Raw genomic sequence first — 21,315 nt, 5'->3', positions numbered from 1 at the left:
TTCTATAACCCATTGATCATTCAATAACATATTGTTCATTTTCCATGTGATGTAGGATTTTTCCTTCCTTCTTTTATCATTGATTTCCAATTTCATTCCATTATGATCAGATATGGTGCATGGTATTATCTCCACGCCTTTATATTTACTAAGAGTTGCCTTATGGCATAATATATGGTCTATCTTTGAGTAGGGTCCATGTGCTGCTGAGAAGAACGTATATCCACTTGATGATGGTTGATATATTCTATATATGTCGGTTAAGTCTAGGTTATTGATTGTGCTGTTGAGTTCTATAGTTTCTTTATTCAGTTTTTGTCTAGAGGATCTGTCTAATGGCAAGAGTGGTGTGTTGAAGTCACCCATATTTATTGTGTTGTGGTCTATTTGACTCTTGAACTTGAGGAGAGTTTGTTTTATGAACGTTGCAGCTCCATTGTTTGGTGCATACAAATTGATGATTGTTATGTCTTGTTGGTGGATGGTTTCTTTTAACAGTATATAGTGTCCTTCTTTATCCTTCTTGATTAACTTAGGTTTGAAGTTGATTTTATTCGATATGAGTATGGCCACTCCTGCTTGCTTCCGAGGGCCATGTGAGTGGTATGATTTTTCCCAACCTTTTACCTTCAGGCTGTGTATGTCTTTTCCTATCATATGAGTCTCCTAAAGGCAGCATATTGTTGGATTTGTTTTTTTGATCCAGGTTACTAGCCTATGTCTCTTGATTGGTGAGTTTAGGCCATTAACATTTAAGGTTACAATTGAGATATGATTTGTACTTCCAGTCATGCTTCTTTATTTATTTATTTTAGTTTGGCTAGTTTTACTTTTTGGTTATTTTCCTCCCCCTTTACTGAGATACCTCCTGCTGTTAGTTTTGGGCACTATTTTTCAATTCCTCTTCTTGTAGTGTTTTGCTCAAAATGCTTTGCAGAGCTGGTTTTCTTGCTGCGAATTCTTTTAGCTTTTGTTTATCGTGAAAGATTTTAATTTCATTGTCAAATTTGAAGCTCAATTTTGCTGGATACAGTATTCTTGGTTGGAATCCATTATTTTTCAGCGTTTGAAATACATTGTTCCAGGATCTTCTCGCTTTCAAAGTCTGTGCTGAGAAATCGGTCGTTAACCTAATTGGTTTACCCCTGAATGTAATCTGCCTCTTTTCTCTCATAGCTTTTAATATTCTCTCCTTGTTCTGTACGTTGGCTATCTTCATAATTATATGTCTTGGAGTTGGTCTATTATGGTTTTGAATGTTTGGGGTCCTGTAGGCTTCCAGGATTTGGCAATCCATTCCATCTTTCATCTCTGGGAAGTTTTCTAGAATTATTTCATTTAATATGCTGTCCATTCCTTTGGTTTGAATCTCTGTGCCTTCTTCTATCCCTATGACTCTCAAATTTGGTTTTTTTATGACATCCCATATCTCTTGAATAGATTGCTCGTGGGATTTAAGCATCTTTTCTGTGTTGACTATATTCTTTTCAAGTTGATAAACCTTGTCTTCATTATCTGATGTTCTGACTTCTACTTGATCAAGTCTATTTGTAATATTCTCGTTTGAGTTTTTAATTTGGTTTATAGTTTCCTGCAATTCTAGGATTATTATTTGATGTTTTTTTAAGATCTCTATCTCCTGGTAGAGCTCGTTCTTTGCCATTTGAATTTGTTTGTTTAATTCATTTTCAAAATATACTTTTATTTCTTGGACTTGCTGTCTCATGTCTTCTCTAATATTCCTTTCCATTCGAGTTAGGTATGCCTTGAGTTCTTTCCCTATCCCTGCTTCTGATGTTTCTATGTCCTCCTGTAGAATTGAGTTGTCTTGCATTGTTTGTAATCCTTTTTTCCCTTGTTTTCTCATGTTGTCCATGTTACTTTCCAGCTCTATTTGATTGTCATGTTTCTGCTCTCTTCTATAGATTTGTTTTGTTTCTGTATTACTCTGATGTCTCTCCTTTGTGTTGTTAAACTATGCCTGCTAATGTGGATTCCGCTGGGAAGGAATTCCGACGTCCGAGCTCCAGTGACGACACTACTCTGCTATGACGGGCCCCAGTCTCCTTGCCGGGGTGTCCTAATGGCGGGGTGTGACTGGACTGTCTCTGTTTGGTTTCAGCTCCCGGTCACGGCAGGCGGGCGGTCTCCAGCCGCCCAGTATCACAGGCCACGGGCAGGTGATCAGTCGCCAGCGGGCGGGCGTTCTCCTACCACCCAGTTACACGGGCAGTGGGTGAACTGTTGCAGGCGGGGCTGCAGTTTCCAGCCGCCCAGTCGCGAGGGCCTTGCCTCTAGTCCCCTGGTTTCTCCTGCTAGTCTTAGTTTCTCCTGCTAGACCAGATTTCCCCTGAGTGATGGTTCTCAGCAGTTCAAACTGTACTCTGGGCCTGCCGTTTGTTGGGTGTGGAGGGTGGCTATTAGGAACCCCGGCACTCTATTGTTTTGTTTCCTTTGTGGGGGATAGAACTGTACTGCTTCCTTCCCTGTCTGAAATCCTGTACTCAGCCCGGGGGTCACTGCGGGCATGGCTGGTGGGATTCCACTGTGTCGCAGCCACTTATCTCCCTGCTTGCTAGTTAATCCCTTCTCTGCGGCGCCACGCCTTCTGTAGCCGCGGGGTATATGGGAGATTTTAATTAAAAACTATTTCCAAAACCAAATTTACTCTCCAAACATTGCAGGAAGCATGAAACAACTGTTAACAGGCCAGAAGGAAAAAAAAAAAAAAAGAAACAGACTGCCTAGTAAATATCCAGCAATAGGTAAAACATAAAATTGGCAAATGTTAAAGTGAAAACCACCAATAAAAATCACATTCAGGTAAATGTACATTAAGATAGGAATTTATCAAAACAATTTCCAATCAATTCTTTTAAAATATGGATTTAATGTTCTAACATCTCTTGGAAATAGGTAACAATCTTTTAGCCATATTGTTTGTGATTTTCTTAGAAGTTTAAATATTTTATTTTGAGATAACTACATATTCATATGCAGTTACAAGAAATAATATAAAGTAGTTACACATACCTTTTATGTAGTTTCTACCCATGATAAAATCTTGCAAAAATAATAAAATATAATCGTCAGGATATTGATAACTGGTAGAGTAAGATACAGACTTTACCACAGCATCCCTTAATCAGACTATTTATTGCCATACCTGTTCCTTTTTAGCCAACTTCTACTCTTTCTTCCTTAATCCTCGGCATCCATTTATCTGTTTCTCATTTGTAGAACTTTACCATTTCAAGAATGGTTCCTAAGTAAAATAATACTATAAGTAATCTGTTGGGATTCATTCAGTGTCATTCTTGACATTCTTCTAAGTTCCATTTATCTCAGTAGTCCACTCTGTGTCCCTGAGTAACATCCCATGAAACTATAGTTTATTTATTCATTTATCCATAGAGACATCTAGGGAATTTTAATTTGACATGATTATGAATAAATCTGTTAAGAACATTCATTCACTGGTTGTAACACAAACATAAATTTGCATTTCTCTATGATAAATGTTCAGGAGTGCAATTGCTGGGTCATATGCTAATTGCATATTTACTTTTGTAAGAGACTGTCACAATGTCTTGTAGTGTGAATGTACATTTTACATTCCCACCAGTGCTGCATAAATGATCTAGCTTCTCTATTTCATGGACAGCATTTGCTATTGTCACTGGTTATTATTTTTATGATATTTTTAATTTCCATTTCTCCAACATTTTGTAATTTTCAATATACTGGTTTTGTGTATCTTTTATTTAGTTTACACTTTTGATATTTTATGAGTATTATAAGTGGTATAATTTTTAAAATTTCTATTTTCATTCTTTCTTGGCTAGTATATGGTAGAACAATGGATTTTACACGTTGATCTTGTAACCTGTGACTGCTGAACTTATTTAATTGATCCAGTTCTTTTGTGGTTTTCCTAGGAATGTAGTTTTTTTTTTTTTGTGTGTGTGTGTGTGTGTGTGTGTGAGTGTGTGGTATTACAGATTGAGCCCAGAACCTTGTATATGCTAGATAAGCATTTTACCATCCCAGCCCAAGGATTTTCTACATAGGTAATTATGCCTTCTACAAATACAGTCTGCTTCCTTACCAATTTCTAATGTTTCTTCTTGCCCTCATTAGTTAGAACTCCCACTATTAGGTTGAATAAGGGTGTTGAGAGGGGCCATCTTTACTTGGATCTTTCTCTTACAAGGACAGCATTTAGTCATTCACGGGGTAGCACTATTATCTGTAGACCTCTTTTTTTTGGTAGATTCTTGATATCAAGTTGATGAAGTTTCCATCTATTGCTAGTTTGAGAAAAGATCCTCTCTTGAATAATTATTCTTGAATGGATGATGCCAAGTCTCTTTGGTTCCTTTTTTTCTCCTTCATCCTCAGTTATAGACCTTCATGATTCCATTTGGCATAGGCAAATAATCCAGAATAATGCCCCTGTCTTACTGTCAGCGAATTAACAATCACAATTCTATCTTCCAATATAATTCCTCATTTTGTGCAATGTGACAGACATGGGCACTGAGACATGGATATAATTGGAGAAGCATTTTTCTGCCTAACTCACTCAGAATTTTTGTCATGATTTTCACTTTAAATTTGTTAAAGGCCAGAAGAACTTAGATGAGTTTTGCATTCAAAGATTGGTAAGAAGCCCTTGCAACCTCACTCTAGAAATCATAGAGCCTTGCCTTGTGTATTTCAACCACGTACTCATTGCTAGATCCTGCTAGGAGTGAGGGACAAAAATAGAGGAACTGTCTTGAAACTGAACTGCCAGTTTCCAGTCAAGGTTACTCAGTTGTCCTAAATATAAAAGAGTTATTAGATAAAGTGTGTCAGGAATAAGACATGGAATAATTTAACTAAGAATTTTATTTGTCCACCTGTTTTCTACTATTTTACAAACAGATTTAAAGTGAGAAACAGATATAACAGAATATATGGAGGGAGAAGAAGCAAACACCTTTTCACTTTGTTCCTCCAGTTTATACATCAGTGGAAAAGTACTGACTTGAATGGTTCTCATTCTGGGCAGATAAGTGATCAACAGGTGAGGGGAGGAGAGGAGTGACTGACAGTACTGAGGATGAGGTGGGTTATGGTATTTTTCCTTCAGAGGATATGGCTGAGGCTTTAACCTACGTTTAGCATGGAAAGGAGCTGGCAATTAATAGATATTAGTGATCCTACCTGTTTTGCCTTCATCATCAAAGACAGATTTCACTGCCTCAATCCATGTTGAAATGTTTCCTAAATACTGATACAAATCACATGTTCTTGGGAAATATTTTATATTAACATATTTACCTAAAAGATTTAATAGAAGTGTCATTTCTACATAATATTTATACATATTATCTTTTATTCTGCATGTTTTTGGACCAAAAAAAGTAGCTCTTACTTATATTTTTATATCCCCAAATCCTGGCATACAAAGTGTTGTCTAACATGTATGGTATTTTGTCAGGGATTCTGAAAATAAATAATTTAAGATGTTTAGAATCATGGGAAAAAAATGAAGATGAAATTAAAGTACAGCTAGAAAATATCAACCAAACACATATGGTAGTAAAAATTTCTCCACCTCAAGTAGGAAGTTACATAAACACAAGATCTGACCAACAGTATACAGAAGGTTAAATAAGTGGATTTGGCCAGCATACTGTAGTGATTCCAGCATATCAACGCTTGTATCAGCACCATTCACAATAGCTGAGTTATGGAACCAGCCCAAGGGCCTGTTAGCAGATGAATGAATAAAGAAAATGTGGTATGTATGCACAATGGAGTTTTACTGAGCCATGAAGAATGAAAGTATGGGATTTGCTGCTAACTGTACAGAACTGGAGAACATCATGCTAAGCAAAATAAGCCAGACTCAGAATGTCAAGGGTTGAAAGTTTTCTCTCATATGCAGAATCTAGAGGAAAATAAGAAAAAGAAAGGGAAGTGATCCCATGAAAATAAAAGGGATATCAATGAAGTACAAGAAGGGAATAGAAGGGGAGGTTGGAGGGAAAGGAAAAGAAAGAACTGAGGAATATGCTACACACATGTACAAATATAGTACAGTGAATCCCACCTTTAAAACACCTATCAAAAATAAATAGATAAATAAACAGAAGAAAGAGCTGTAGAGCAAAGGAAGGGAAATGGGGGAGGTAGGAGGAGAAAGAAAGAGGAAATACTGGAAACTAAAGTGGAGCCAATTATATTCCATGCATGTGTGATTATGTCAACGTGAAACCCATGACCATGTATAACTATTATGAATCAATTAAAACATTTCAAAAAATATATTTGGGCCTCACTTCTCACTTTCATGACTACAAATTTGAGTTGTTACATTATTAGTTTCATCTTCAGGCTGAGATGGGTAAGCCAAATTTTGCCAGGCTTGTATAAATAAATGAATAGACAAATAAATAAAATGAACTCATTATTTTTTTCTTTTTGTTTAATAGAAAATTATATTTTACATTTGGAAAAATTTGGCAGAAATCATGCCATGAAACTAACAAAATTTGAATAGCCTTGACTAAAGCAGAATCCAGAAGCTCTTCAGGCAATATTCAAGTAAGAATTCTACCCATCTCAATACACTGTCAACAGGTCTTGAGAGATGTTTTTAATGTAAGTGTGGCATTTCTGTCTCTCCTTTTATTCTGAAAGTTAAGGAAAAGTAATCTGTGGATCCATGAAAGACCCACTGGTAAATAACATTCAAAGCTTAGCATATGCTTTTACACATTTTTTATTACAACAAAAATTAGTATAAAGTATATGAAGAATTTCAATTGAAAGCATTTGCATTTAAAAGTCTGGAAGATAAAGTATAAAGAATGATCCTATTTCTAATGATCTTGTGAGCCATTATATTCACCATGGAAGTGACAGTGAGAGATGCTTGCATTGAATTCTTACCTACAGAGAGTGAGTCTTAATGGCACCAAGATGTACTTGTACCTTTTGACATTTGAGTATAACATTAAAGGTGAGTTAAGTGCATCCCAAGCGTGGCTACTTCACTAAATTTTGCACTATTATCCTCTTCACAATAAACCAGTCATTCTTGGTGTTCTTTCAAATGTGAGGCAGGGATTCATAAGCTGTCATTAAAATGCACAGTACCAGAGACTGTTAAATGAAACAAGTTGAAAGAACAAAACCAAAAGCTTTTTGCTTCCCAAAAGATTCCATGGATAAAGGAAAGTAAGCATCAAATATAAATTATATGGTTATGTTAAAATAAAAATAGAATATGAATAAGAATTTCTCAGTTATAAATTTTATTTTTTGCATTTAAATGACTGGGAAAAGAAGATTAAAAAAGGAGATATGGAATGGCCCTAAAATGAGAAAGACCATGTCCAAAATAAACTTGTTATAGTCCATGAAATTGGAAGAGTCTTCATTACTTAAAAATTTTAAACCACACTTAAAAAGTATTTTGGAACTGAAAAGAAAGCAAATAACAACAGATATGAGCTATAACAAAAAAAAAAGTATAATTGATTCAAAGCAACAAAAAGAAGGCAGTATTCCCATCTGTACATCTATATGTGACAGAATAAAATTAAATGCCAATACACATTTTGACTCTGCTGGAAAAAAACAACTACTTGTAGTCATTTAGCTTAAAAGCTTAATAATATTGGCCATTATTTGGTGGAAACCATCTGAATTGAATTTCTTAAAATTTCCATCACTCTTGCACTACTGGATCTTCGGTATCACATGAAAGATTTGGTTGTGTCCAAGGGGCTATGAAGTAGTGATAGAGTTAAGAAGGAATAGTAATGGCGCCATCTAAAAACTCCTGGACAGTGGGTGGCATGAGCTTCTAGCACTCTCAGGAAGAGCACAGGCAGGGGTTTGAAGGAAATGGAGGTGATGAAGGGTTGAGGAATGTATAGCATTAGTGGAATTCTTCCGCATCTCCTCAAGATCTAGTTTGAAGACCACACTGATAAGTGATAGAGGTTTCGACTTGGAGCTTCCATAAAACAGTTCCTGGATCATATAAGATGTCCTGAGAAGGGTGGGAGGATCAAAAACATGACCAACAATGTTGGAGCACCTTAGGGAAAGTAGTTGAAAGTCAGCCGGGGGACCTCCTATTCCAAATAAATTCACAGATCCTTGAGTTAGGTTAAATGACAGAAACACAGGAACTCCCAGGGACATGTGGTAGAGTAGTAAGGATAGAAAGGTTTCAATTTTCTGGGTGGGAACACATCACAGCCAAGGGCTTAGGGGTGTTAAATGCATCATGGAGCTCACATATGCAACTCTCCTAAGGAGAGGAAGAATAAGTATTTCACAAGGGACAAAGATGAAGTTTTGCATTTTTAATACCACAATTCCTCTGTTCTTACATGAAAAAAATGAATCTTTGTTTTTATAGATCTGTCTTTAGAGAAGGAGTGGTTATCTTGGAAATTCATGAATTTTCAAGTAAATGAGTGGGGGAAAAAAGATGCTTAGAGGACAAGTGCTTAGGAATTATTTCCTATTTGAAATAATCACCCTGAAAGTATAAAAGTTTAAAAATGAGTGAGTAAAATTTCCATTAGTAAAAATATTAAGAAAAATTTCATTTTGAAACCTCCTTTCTAGGACACCCATAGCACAAGAATTAATATCTAGAATCAACAAATGGGACTTGCTCAAACTAAAAAGTTTTTTCTCAGCAAAAGAAACAATAAGAGAGGTAAATAGGGAGCCTACATCATGGGAACAAATCTTTACTCCTCACACTTCAGATAGAGCCCTAATATCCAGAGTATATAAAGAACTCAAAAAATTAGACAATAAGATAACAAATAACCCAATCAACAAATGGGCCAAGGACCTAAACAGACACTTCTCAGAGGAGGACATACAATCAATCAACAAGTACATGAAAAAATGCTCACCATCGCTAGCAGTCATAGAAATGCAAATCAAAACCACCCTAAAATATCATCTCACTCCAGTAAGATTGGCAGCCATTATGAAGTCAAACAACAACAAGTGCTGGCGAGGATGTGGGGAAAAGGGTACACTTGTACATTGTTGGTGGGACTGCAAATTGGTGCAGCCAATTTGGAAAGCAGTATGGAGATTTCTTGGAAAGCTGGGAATGGAACCACCATTTGATCCAGCTATTCCCCTTCTGGGTCTATTCCCTAAAGACCTAAAAACAGCATGCTACAGGGACACTGCTACATCGATGTTCATAGCAGTACAATTCACAATAGCAAGACTGTGGAAGCAACCTAGATGCCCTTCAATAGACGAATGGATAAAAAAAATGTGGCATTTATCCACAATGGAGTATTACTCTGCATAAAAAATAACAAAATTATAGAATTTGGAGGGAAATGGATGGCATTAGAGCAGATTATGCTAAGTGAAGCTAGCCAATCCCTAAAAACCAAATGCCAAATGTCTTCTTTGATATAAGGAGAGTAACTAAGAACAGAGTAGGGAAGAAGAGCATGAGAAGATGACTTAACATTAAACAGGGATGAGAGGTGGGAGGGACAGGGAGAGAGAAGGGAAATTGCTTGGAAATGGAAGGAGACCCTTAGGGTTATACAAAATTACATACAAGAGGAAGTGAGGGGAAAGGGAAAAATAATCCAAGAGGGAGAAATGAATTACAGTAGAGGGGGTAGAGAGAGAAGAGGGGAGGGGAGGGGAGGGGAGGGGGGATAGTAGAGGATAGGAAAGGCAGCAGAATACAACAGACATGAGTATGTCAATATGTAAATAAGTGGAAATGTAACTGATGTGACTCTGCAATCTGTATACGGGGTAAAAATGGGAGTTCATAACCCACATGAATCAAAGTGTGAAATATGATATATCAAGAACTATGTAATGTTTTGAACAACCAATAAAAAACAATTTGCATGATGTGAAATGTGCCTATTGTAAATGCACACAGGGCAATGATTTTCAGTAAGTTCATAATGTTGTGCAATGATCACCATTATTCAAATTTAATGTAATTTCATCTTATACCTAAAAGGTTTGCTAACACTATACATGGGTGGTCAGGAAATGATTGAACGAAAACTGTACTCAATAAGTAGCAACGACTGTACTTCTCTCTGGAGATTGATGTGTTTGCAGGTGAAGAGGCACATGCAGAGTGTGGGAAGTTGAGGCCTGTCTTAGATTTTACTCTGTTGGCTTGGCTGGTCCTCCACAACACAGCTACACAATTTCCCAATCATAAAGGGATGTAGGTAGAACTTACCAGGCCTTCACAGTTCCATTTAATTTTTTTTGTCCTCCATTTTCTCAAATGGTACAGTGATCTCAGTCTAACTGAGCTGTGGTCCTTCCCAGTGTTTTCTTCTGAACTTGCTAACTGAAAAATGTTAAGTGACATGGATATTTGTTGTCCATTCCAAATCAACTTAATTCTCTCAATCAGCAAATTTGCTGGTATTCACAGTAAGCCCTGGCCTGATAAAATGACCTTATACATAGAGAAGGGCAAGGCAGCAGCTATAACTGACAGGAAGGCTCTGGGTCCCTTTGTTCTTACCTGAATATTACAAGTGAATACTGTTTATTTTGCTAACTACATTTCCAGTTTTATTCCTCTTTCTTCTGGGAGAGATTTGCCAAATTAATGAATCTTCTGTAAGTCTCTAAATTTCCTCCATTTAAGAAATTGAGAATACATGTGCTCTTTCTTAAAGAATAAATATATACCTAAGCATAATTATTAATAATCCTGGTATAATTAATGGTCTCCATGTTCTGTATATTGAAAAGATCCTAGCAGTGTAAGAACAACATTAATTAATTTATGAATTGCAAACATGATTTTTAAGAGATTTTCATGCTAGACTAGAGCAAACTGATATGAAAAGGAAGAAAGAAAACATACTTTATTTTTCAAAATTTAAAAATTATGCTAAATATTTTGGTTGCAGTACTGCTTTAGAGAATGAACTGTGAGGCTTTATTGAATACTGAGTCTCTCAGCCCACATCCCACAAACCAGCTCACAAATAACATTCATTTACCAGGTAGAAACTTGAAGCATTTCTTCCTAAGGAAATTGAAGTTTCTCAGATAAATGATTCACATATTCCAACATTTCAGCATCTCCGTGAAGTCATCAGGTCACTGGCAGAACAGCCCAGTTATGCAAAGAAAGATTCCTATTCTGCATTTTAGTCCTTCAGTTCTAAGCATTTTGTTTTCAATAACTGCATTAAATTTTAAAATGAGACACAGAATAGTAGATTAACTCTTTAAACATTCAAATTAGATACCAAAATAAGAGACTAAAAAACAGTAAGTATAACTCACCAAAAAAAAAAGTCAGGTGGGAACATGCAGATAGATAATATTAGGTAAAGAAGAAAACTTTAAATCAGTAATGATGATTTATAGTCTCAGAGGCAAAAGACATTGTATCCATGTAACTGGAACAGAAATTTTCATGAAAAATGAAAGCAATCCTCTTAGAAACACAAAAGTATGATAAGATAAGTAAATAATTCAGTAGATAAGCTGAAAGACAAAATTAAGAAATATCCATGGCAATAGAAAAAGGGAGAAGAACAATATAAGAACAAAAAAAAATAGAGAATTGATACAGAACAACCAACTATGAAGAAGAATTTCAGAGAGGAAATTATATGTATAATTTCCTCTCTGAAATTATATATACAGTATTCCAGGCAAATAAAGGAAGAGATGGCACCATGACATGGAACATAGAGAAAATGACACAGGGTTTTCAAGGCTTAAACAAAGGATGTACTTCAAGATGAGCAGGAGACAAGGCTACGGTTTTCAAGGACCCAGTCAGAATAGCCTCATTTTCTAAACTAAGAAGTTTCAAATGCATCCCACAGTGTCTAAAAGTCATGGAGTGGTGAAGTTACAAAAAAACAGCTGTTGATTTTTTAAAAAATTATCCTCTGTTTTAGTAATGTTTCAAAGTGATTAATTCTCCCAAGGAGTACCTCTCATATGTCACTCATCATTGTTTAATGCCTGGGTCCATGAAGGAGGACTGAGACTGGAGATGAGAGCTAGGAGAGGCAGCAGCAGCTCCAGACAAGGGTAGAAAATGGAATTCTCTTGGAACCAATGAAAAACATAAACCTCTGATACCCAAGGTCCTCATCAACGAAGCAGTATTCTTCAAATTAGGTAACACTACCAGTAGATATGGGAAACAATTCCGATTTGTTGAATGCATATGCAATGGGTTATTCTTATTTGCATTTATTGCCATTTGAAATGAATCATTTAACTGATTGTAACTGAACTAAAGAATATTGAAGAAGAAGGGCCAAAACTTCAAATACGGGCTCTCATGAGCAGATGGAGAGGAGTGGGCCTAGCCTGCATCTCACCCTCTGGGGCTTCGCCAAGGTACCTGCCGGTATACATCTAACACAGTGGTTCAGTAGGAAGGCTGCACACTGCTATGTGAATCAGTAGCAAAGCTAAATAATCCTGCTAACTCTGCTACAGCCAAGACAAGCTCCCAGTCTGCTGTCCATGTTGACTCTCACATTTCTGCAGAGGTCCTACCTTTTTCATAGTAGGATACACTTTATTTTTTCCTTTTCTGATTCACTTCCCTTAAGGTTAAATTGTTTTTAGCCAGAAAGAAAATGTCAACTTGATGTTAACTGAATCAAAGGGACATTCTTCTGAGTGTTAGCATATCTCTTTCTGAACTAGGTATCATTTGACAGTTGGAGGAGGTATTTCTGTTGTTGTTTCTTGTTTTATTTAGCTGAATACAGATCTCAGCAGATCAGTACCTTTGCAGGCCTACTTGGTTGAGATGTCAACATTAATTTTTTGAGCTATACAATACCTCCACAAAGTTGCCTGTGTGCAGTGGGCCGGGTGTTGGTGCTATTCAAAACATAAAATTTACCTTGAAATCTCAACCCATAGTGAGATGGTACTGAGAGATGGGGCCTTGGGAAGTAATTAGGTCATGAAACTCCTAAGTAGGATTAGTACCCTTTTGAAGGAGGAGACCCCTGAGAGCTCTCTTATCTTCTTTTGGTGAGGATGGCAAAGTGTGTGAGCCAATAGAAGTCCCTCACTGGAATCTGACCATGACAGCACCCTGATATTGGAATTTCAGCTTCCCAAACTTTAAGAAATATATTCCTATTGTTTAAAAGTCACCTAGTGTGTTTCATATAGAAATGCAAACTAACATACACTTACGTACTGTATTTTAAAGAATGGCAAGAACGTGTGAAACTTTTCTTGCAGCAGTATAGAACAAATTTCTTGAAATCTGTACACAGTTCTTTAAAACATACTGCTGTGTCAATAATGTGACAATATGCAATAGTGAATGAGAAGAACTAGCAAGAATATTTCAAAAGAATTGAGAAATTAATTTAGACGATAAGGGTAAAATAGAATCAAATAACATAATCTACAGTGTTTTGTAGTTTAAATTTTATTTTCTTGGTCATTAACTAAAAAAAACAAATAAATGTCATATTTGCAAATATTAAGATTCAATTGTGATAGATATATTATTATTATTATCATCATCATTATCATCATCATCTTTATCTGAAAAAATAAAAAAAAATTAAGGTGCAACATTTTTGAGTGAAGCTCTGGGGTATGCCCATAATAAAAACATTAACACTGGACATCCTAGTTTTGTGACATTAATTCCATATTCTATTGTAGGAGATTGTTTTTCCACTTGGATTCAAATTCTAGTATTGTAGTAATGCTCTGTTCATACAAACACCATGAAGCATAAAGAAAACACCAGTTGTATTCCAGAATTAGTACTGATGTGTTCAGCAGTTTCATATATTCATTAGATACTGATTGTTAACTCTGAGCTGCAGCAGAGCAGGTACTTTTCTCCTACCTGGTCATGTTCATTAATATTGAAAGTTTAAAACTTCAAACAGAGAGGCATCACAGTGAGTTATATACCCTCACATATCAATTATGTTAAATATAGAATTCAGCCCATTAGTGGCTCTGGCAGGAAGTGGAGGTCAGGGAGAGGGTGAGGTCAGGTTACTTATTTCCCCACACTACCACTACTCTCTCTCCCTGCCAGACTCTTGGTTTTGAGTAGTTGAAGATCATACTTCCTGGATAAGGACCCCTCCTATGATACTTCTTAGCCTGATCAATGACATCTTTGCAAAAAATTGCTTGCTATGAGATATTTGCATTTGGATATTGTGTTTAAGTTAACATTGTTCAAACTTTTTAATAATTTTTTTGCTGATGGTGTTTTCTTGCCATGAATTGAATATAAAATTGAATGATCATTTCCCACCACAATTACTTTATATTTTTTCTATTTATTTCTTTTTCTTGTAGTTCACCCTAAAATTTTACATTTTTTTTTCAAAAAATTTTGGAAGATATGGTTCAAATTGTGTGTGTGTGTGTGTGTGTGTGTGTGTGTGTGTGTATGACTCTTAGAATTACTTATTTTAGAAATCAGGTAAGGAAATCAGAAAGTCCAAAGACTATACACTTGTTAAACAATCTTTTTCATTTTCTTAAAGTGGAAATCCATCATGACAGTGAAACAAAGCATAATGTATGTACAAAATTCATTAGGGTTCACAGAAAATATATAGTAATAAAACCGCCCATCATTTGAGCATCAAATTAATTAACATAACTTTTCTGGAACTCAGTAGTTTCATTTCTAACGTCAGAATTCCTGTCATTGAAACAAACTTTGAAGAAAATTATGATTAATGCTTCTAGGACCCAAAAGATCTATATGGTACAACATTATTTTATTTGCCTAGAGAAGACAAATGTTTTCGAAGTCAAGCTACTGTTATGAGAAAGAAAAGGTACTAAAAATTCAGAATGAAAGCAAAACTTGATGTCCGTAAGTCAGATATTATAACAGTATAGTATTATATGAAACTTTTCTAGGCTACTTCCTTAATGCCTGAAAGTTTACACAAGAAATAAATATTCCAGGAAAAAAAATATTGTTTTCTTGTTAAATCACCAAGCATTGTGTGTTTTCTTTTCCCAGAATAGTAGGATATTTTTCAGTATGCATTTTGAGTAATCATCTTCCATTCTACTCTATTCAAGAAATAAAATTTATAAAAATGCTTACCAGGACACCCTCTTTTCAGGAGTTCAGAATTCCCAACCTAATACCACAAGGAAAGAAAGTTGTTCTAAGAGTATTCCCTATTGGCTTGGCACCTGACTTTCAAGAGATAATGAGAAGATCCTCGTGGTGGCAAAGGCTCTGAGGCCACCAGAGTGCCTCCAACTGAGATGAATTAACGAACGAGTGAGGAAAGTGTTTTGGTTTAGATGTGGTGTCCCCCAAAATCTCACATGTGAGACAATGCAAGAAGATTTGGACAATAAATGATTGGGTTATGGTCTTAACATAATCAATGAGTTAATCCTAGGGATTAACTGAGTGGTAACTAGAAACAGATGAGATGTGGCTGGAGGAAGTGGTTCATGGTGGGGTGGCTTTGGGATAAATATTTGTAGTTGACAAGTGGAGGTTTTGCTGTCTGCTTTTCAATCATAATGTGCATTGCTTCCCTCTGTCATACTCTTCGGCCATATTTTTCTGCCTTATCTCGAGCCCTGAGGGATGAAGCCTGCTGTTCATAAATAAAACAAATAAACTTTTCCTCCTCTTCAATTGTGTTGTTTGGGTCTTTAGTCACAGCAACAAAAAAAGCTAACTAAAGCCAAAATTGGTACTGAGACGTGGGGTTCTTGCTGTGATTAACATGACCATGTGGTTCATAAATTTTTGGAGCACTTTGGAATTGGCAGGAGAAATTTTGGAGATGCTTAGCAGTGAAAGCTGGAAATGCTTTAGATTGTTGTAAGCAGAGTTTAATGCCTGGTTCTGGTGGAAGCTCAGAAAACCAGAATGCCAAAAAGGACCACAGACAGTAAAAACAAGGCTCAAGAAGGTTCTGAGAAGGAGAATGTATTGGAATTTGGAGTAAAGGCCATTTGCATTATGTTCTTCCTGAGAAGTTGTCTGCATTTTGCACACATCCTGAGATTTTCTGTGAGGCTGATTTTAAAAGCAATGAACTTCTAGGCAGCACAGCATTCAGGAAATGGCATGGGTACAGCTGGTTGCTTTTAGCCAAGTTTATTGTGATATCCATGAGCAGAAAGCAGAGCAGAAAGATCTTAGAAACTTCAACTTAAAAGGCAGGAGTAAAACTGGGGCTAAGGTAGTTGCGGTTATTAAAGACTGCAACTACCTTACTGCCACTAAAGAAATGCTGAAAACTTTTCCCAGAGACAATAAGAAAGATGACATGAGGGCATCTCAGGAGCTGGCAAGACCACACCTATGTGAGGCTCAATGGAGTAGAAGTAAAAATCCTCTTGAAAAGAGACTGGTGGGGAATCTTTCTTACACAAGGGAGCCTAGAAGGTTTTTGTTTCAATGTGCTCAGCCACCCAGACACTCAGAGGCTGCTACAGCCATGGTTTCTGGAAGCATGGCTTCTGCTCAAAATGGTGTCAAACCTTGGCATCAACCATATGGTGCTGGTTCTGCAGCAAGTTAGGGAGTCTTGGAGGCTTCCGCCAAGATTTCAAAGGAAGGCTCTGGAAAACAGAAAAAGTCTGGTTGGAGTCTTTGTGGGCACCCTCCCCCCCACCCCCAGAAGACAAGATATGGAGATTTGAGGAGGAAACTGAAGCTTCAGTGGAGACCCCCATGATTAAGAAATGTCAGTAATGTAGAACATCGACCTAGGAAAGCTGTGTGAATTGAGTAGAGACAAGCTAAAAGAGAGCCCACTTGAGCTGCAACCAGCAAGGCCACAGGTGTAGAGCTACACAAACTCTTTAGAGAAAACGTACAATGTGCCATGTCCCCCAGATTCTGGATGTGGAGCAATAGAACTTGTTTGCTCAGCTAGATTTTGGTCTTGCTTTGGTCCTATGCCTTCTTCCTATGTTCCTAATATTGTGAATGGAAATGTTTACTCTGTACCATTATATATTAGATACTTATAAATTACTTCTAATTTTACAGCAACTCAAAATGGGAGATTTCCTTGAGCATCAGAAGACTTTGGACTTGAACTTTGAGCAATCTCAGAACTGTTGAGACCATGGGGACTTGGGGAATGGACTAAATACATTTTGAATTGTCCAATGAGTGTGACCTTTGGAAGACCAGAGGAGGAATGCATGGTTTAGATGTGGTGTTCCCTAAAACTCACATGTGAGACAATGCAAGAAGGTTTGGAGGAAAAACAATTGGGTTTTAGCCTTAACATAATCAGTGAGTTGATCCCAGATGGGATTAACTGAGTAGTAACTGGAGGCAGGTAGGATATAGCTGGAGGAAGTGATCTATTAGGAGTGTGTCTTTGGGGAGTATATTTGTATCTGCAAAGTGGAGGTTTCTCTCTCTCTGATTCTTGATCATAATGTGAGCTGGTTTCCTCCACCATACTCTTCTGTCTTGTTGTTTTGCCTCATCTCAAGCCCTGAGAAATAGAGCCTGATGTCCATGTACTGAGACCTTGAAACCATGAGCCCCCCAATATACATTTTCTCCTCTACAATTCTGCTTGTTGGGTCTTTTGGTCACAGCAGTGCAAAAACTGACTAAAACAGAAAGAGTGTGAAATTTGCACTTGAGTCAGACATCAGATTTGGAAGCAGGAAGTTCTTTCCTATGGGGGTTGGAATGTTTCTTTTCTGAACCAGCTTGCTTACTAGTAAAGTGAGCTCTTACTTGCAGAATGTTGTGACGAATCAAATGATGACTTAAAATATTTCTGTATTTATTATTATTATTATTGTAGCTCAGGGAGACTGAAATCAGCACATTCTGTGAATTCAGGAATGCTATTTCATTTCTTTTCCACTATGCGAAATATGACAAGATCGATGATCTGAGGAAGGTATCAGGCAGAATGCACTCTGTAGTGACTTAGAGCACAGCCACAGGAGTCAAAGAGATTCTGAGCTTTACCACCTATTGGCAGAATTGGGACAGATCACACAACATTATAGCTTCAGTTCTCTAATTGTAGAATGAGAATAATAGCCCCAAGCCAGGAGCCGTGTTATATGTCTGTAGTCCCAGCTCCTTGAAAGGTAGAGGCAAGAGGATTTCTTGAGCCCAGGAGCTCAAGGCCTGCATGGGCCACAGAAATGACCCTTTTTAATAAAGAAAAGTAAAGATGAGGAAGGAAGGGAAGGGAAGAGATGATAACACCTGCATCATGGTGACTTAACAGTGGTAATCTATATTCAACATCCTGAGTAGAGAGCATGCTGCTAGATACTGAAGTGAGAAGACAATGCCTACTATTAAGGATCTTATGTTCCAGTAAGAAAAAGGCACATCCAGACATGAATCAAAGGATTATGAGAGAGTAAGGAAGGCTCAGTGGAAGACAGGGCAGGTGAGAGGAATGCAGGATGCCAATGTAAACTGCCAGAACAGGGCAGGGGAGGGACTGGACCGCAGCTTGACAAAAGCACCATGCAGAGGTGATGGAGCACTGAGGCATGGTTTCACCCTCCTTGTCTCCTTTACCCAGACTCTCAGCCTGGAGGCCTTCAGATCCCATCGAACTCAAAGTTTTTTTGGTTTTATCTCCACAATATTTTGTATATGGGTGTTTTTGTTGTTGTTTAAACATTATGATTTGGGGCTTCTATTGAAATACAGTATCATCTGGTACCACTGGATCTGTGTTTCCATATGCTGACCATCACATGAAGCTATATAATGATTATACCTGTGGACAGCGCTTTTGCTCTGCAATTGACCACAGTCCACACACATATTCTCTAACTCAAGAAAAGCAACATAGTGGAGCTCTGTGCTATTGGGATTACAGGTCTCCAAGGAACAGAAGGGGAGTTGAGTGAAACAGGAGGGACCTTATGCTTTTCCTTTAATCTCCTGTTTAACAAAGTGCTGTTCCAACCACATCCCAGGTCTGATGAAGGGACCCCAGAAACTCATTTAAATCCATATGGGAATGAAAAAAGTGATGTTTTCAAGGAACCCAGTAAGACAGATTTAACCCAAGTTTGCTTATGAAGATTGTTGGGAGTCACCCCGGCTCCAAAGACTAACTTCCCCATCCCCCGAGAAGAGCCGTCCAATGGTGAGCCCTGCTGGCTCACATGATCCTAACCCACCAATCAGACTAGCCCTGCTGGCTCACATGATCCTTACCCACCAATCAGAAAGCACCCCATTCCAACTGTCAAACCATTAAACAGTTAAACTGTTATAACTGTCAAACCACCCACGGCTCTATAAATAAGCAGAGCTGTTCCTCAATAAAAGGGCATTTTCTCCAACGACCAGCCTTGATTATTCTTTCAAAGACTTCATTAACTTTTACTTTGTAAAATTATTTGAAGAAAAGGATTTCTGTAGAAGTTCCAATTATCATACAAACATGTTCAGCCACCTACTTTCTACTACTTTTGCCATCTTCCACACTTCACACCCTCATTGTCAAAGACCACTGCCCAGACACTTGCTTTCAGCCCTGCTCTCCTCTCTCACTTGTCCCTCAGCTCAAACCAGAGATGCAGCTTCAAACTGATGAAAGGGGCAGAAGCCTGATGGGCCATTTGATTCCTCTGCATTTTCCTTTATTTGGAGACAGTGGGAGAGTTTAATCAGGACTCACATGGGTTTTTGTTTTTGAATCTTTTAAGTCAAGAGGTTCTAAGTCACCTCAGGACAGCAGTACTAAAATCATTATCCACCATGAAAAAATCAGTTAAATCCAAATGTCACATTCAAAACATGGTAAAGTTTAAGGAGTTTTGCTGCCAATCTTCACACAGTTCAGAGGAGTGCCATTAAATTTGTTTTTGTAATCACATCAGCTGAGGCACTTTACAGAAATATCATCTCTACACTAGACTGATTAATAAGCCTTTCAGGGAGTTGAGGCTCTGAAATCATTATTTTTCTAAAATGATACCAGAGTGATTCTAATGTGAAGGGGGGGCTGAAAACCACTGATTAGACTTGTAAAATTATTTAAATTCCTTTGATACTCACAATAATAACAAGTCAGTGCATCAGGGATGTGTCATAGGGAAGTAAATTCCAGAAGAACAGCCATCTCTAAATTGATGAATGGACACTCAAAATGTGGTACACATCCAAAAAGAATATCATTCATCCACTAAAAAGAATGAAATTAGAGTGAAGGGAGGGGAGGGGGTATGGGGGTAAGAATAGCAGAATTAATAGGATATTGTTTACAATCAATGAGATTCTACATCATGTACAACCAGAAGAATGAGAAGTTAGACTCTATTTATGTATGATGTATCAAAGTGCATTCTACTCTTATGTATACCTAATTAGAACAAATAAAAACAGAAATAATCATTAAAAAAGAATGAAATTATGTTATTTATGACAACAGGGTTGGAAATGAAGGTCCCTGTTATGTGAAATAAGCCAGGCATTGAAACATAATTACCACATGATCTCATTCATATGTGGATGATCAAAAAGTTGATTTCATACTAGTTGAGAGTAGAATGGTGTTTACCAGAGGTTAAGGAGAGTAGAGGAAGAGAGGAGGAAGCCTGATAGCTAGGTACTAAGTTATAGTTATATAGGAGAAATAAGCTCTGTTGTTTTACTGCACAGTAGGGTGATTCTAGATAATTCAACATTTCAATGTAATGAAATGTACTCAACATTTCAAAATAGCTAGAAACATATTTATAATGTTTTCATCACAAAAATGCAAAAACTGCTTAAGGAGATGAAATTCTGCACCTTTATTTGATTATCACATAATATGTACATTAATCAAAAACATAACACAGAATTTAATAAATAATTTTTGCCTGCCAATTAAAAAAAGTAAACAAGATTTGAATAATCACAAAATACATACAGCAAGAAACTGGCCATCACTTTCTCCTTTCCAAAAAAGTTTAGGAAAACCTTTCTTTCTGACCTCCCTCTCCCCAGGGAGGACTACAGAAGGGAGAATGACATTTTATTGTGCAATTTGAACTGATTCATTACATATATGTGGAACAAACAAGCTCTTTTGGGCTCTTTTGAAAATGTTTGCTGACATATTAAGTACCTTCTGCTCTCATTCCTGAGTCAGGATGATAAGAATAGCATGATTCAAGTCCCAGGACAGGATCAGGAGCTACCAAACTGTTTCAGGGTCTCTGCATCGAACTTCAAGGGAGGTGGTGAATATTCCAGTAAATCTTTCAGCTGAGTGGAGACAGGATGTAGTCAACTTTCTCTTCTTG

This window comes from Spermophilus citellus (genome assembly GCF_964194105.1).
Source record: "Spermophilus citellus genome assembly, chromosome: 7".
Lineage (NCBI taxonomy): Eukaryota > Metazoa > Chordata > Mammalia > Rodentia > Sciuridae > Spermophilus > Spermophilus citellus.
Note: the sequence above shows the minus strand (reverse complement) of the source record.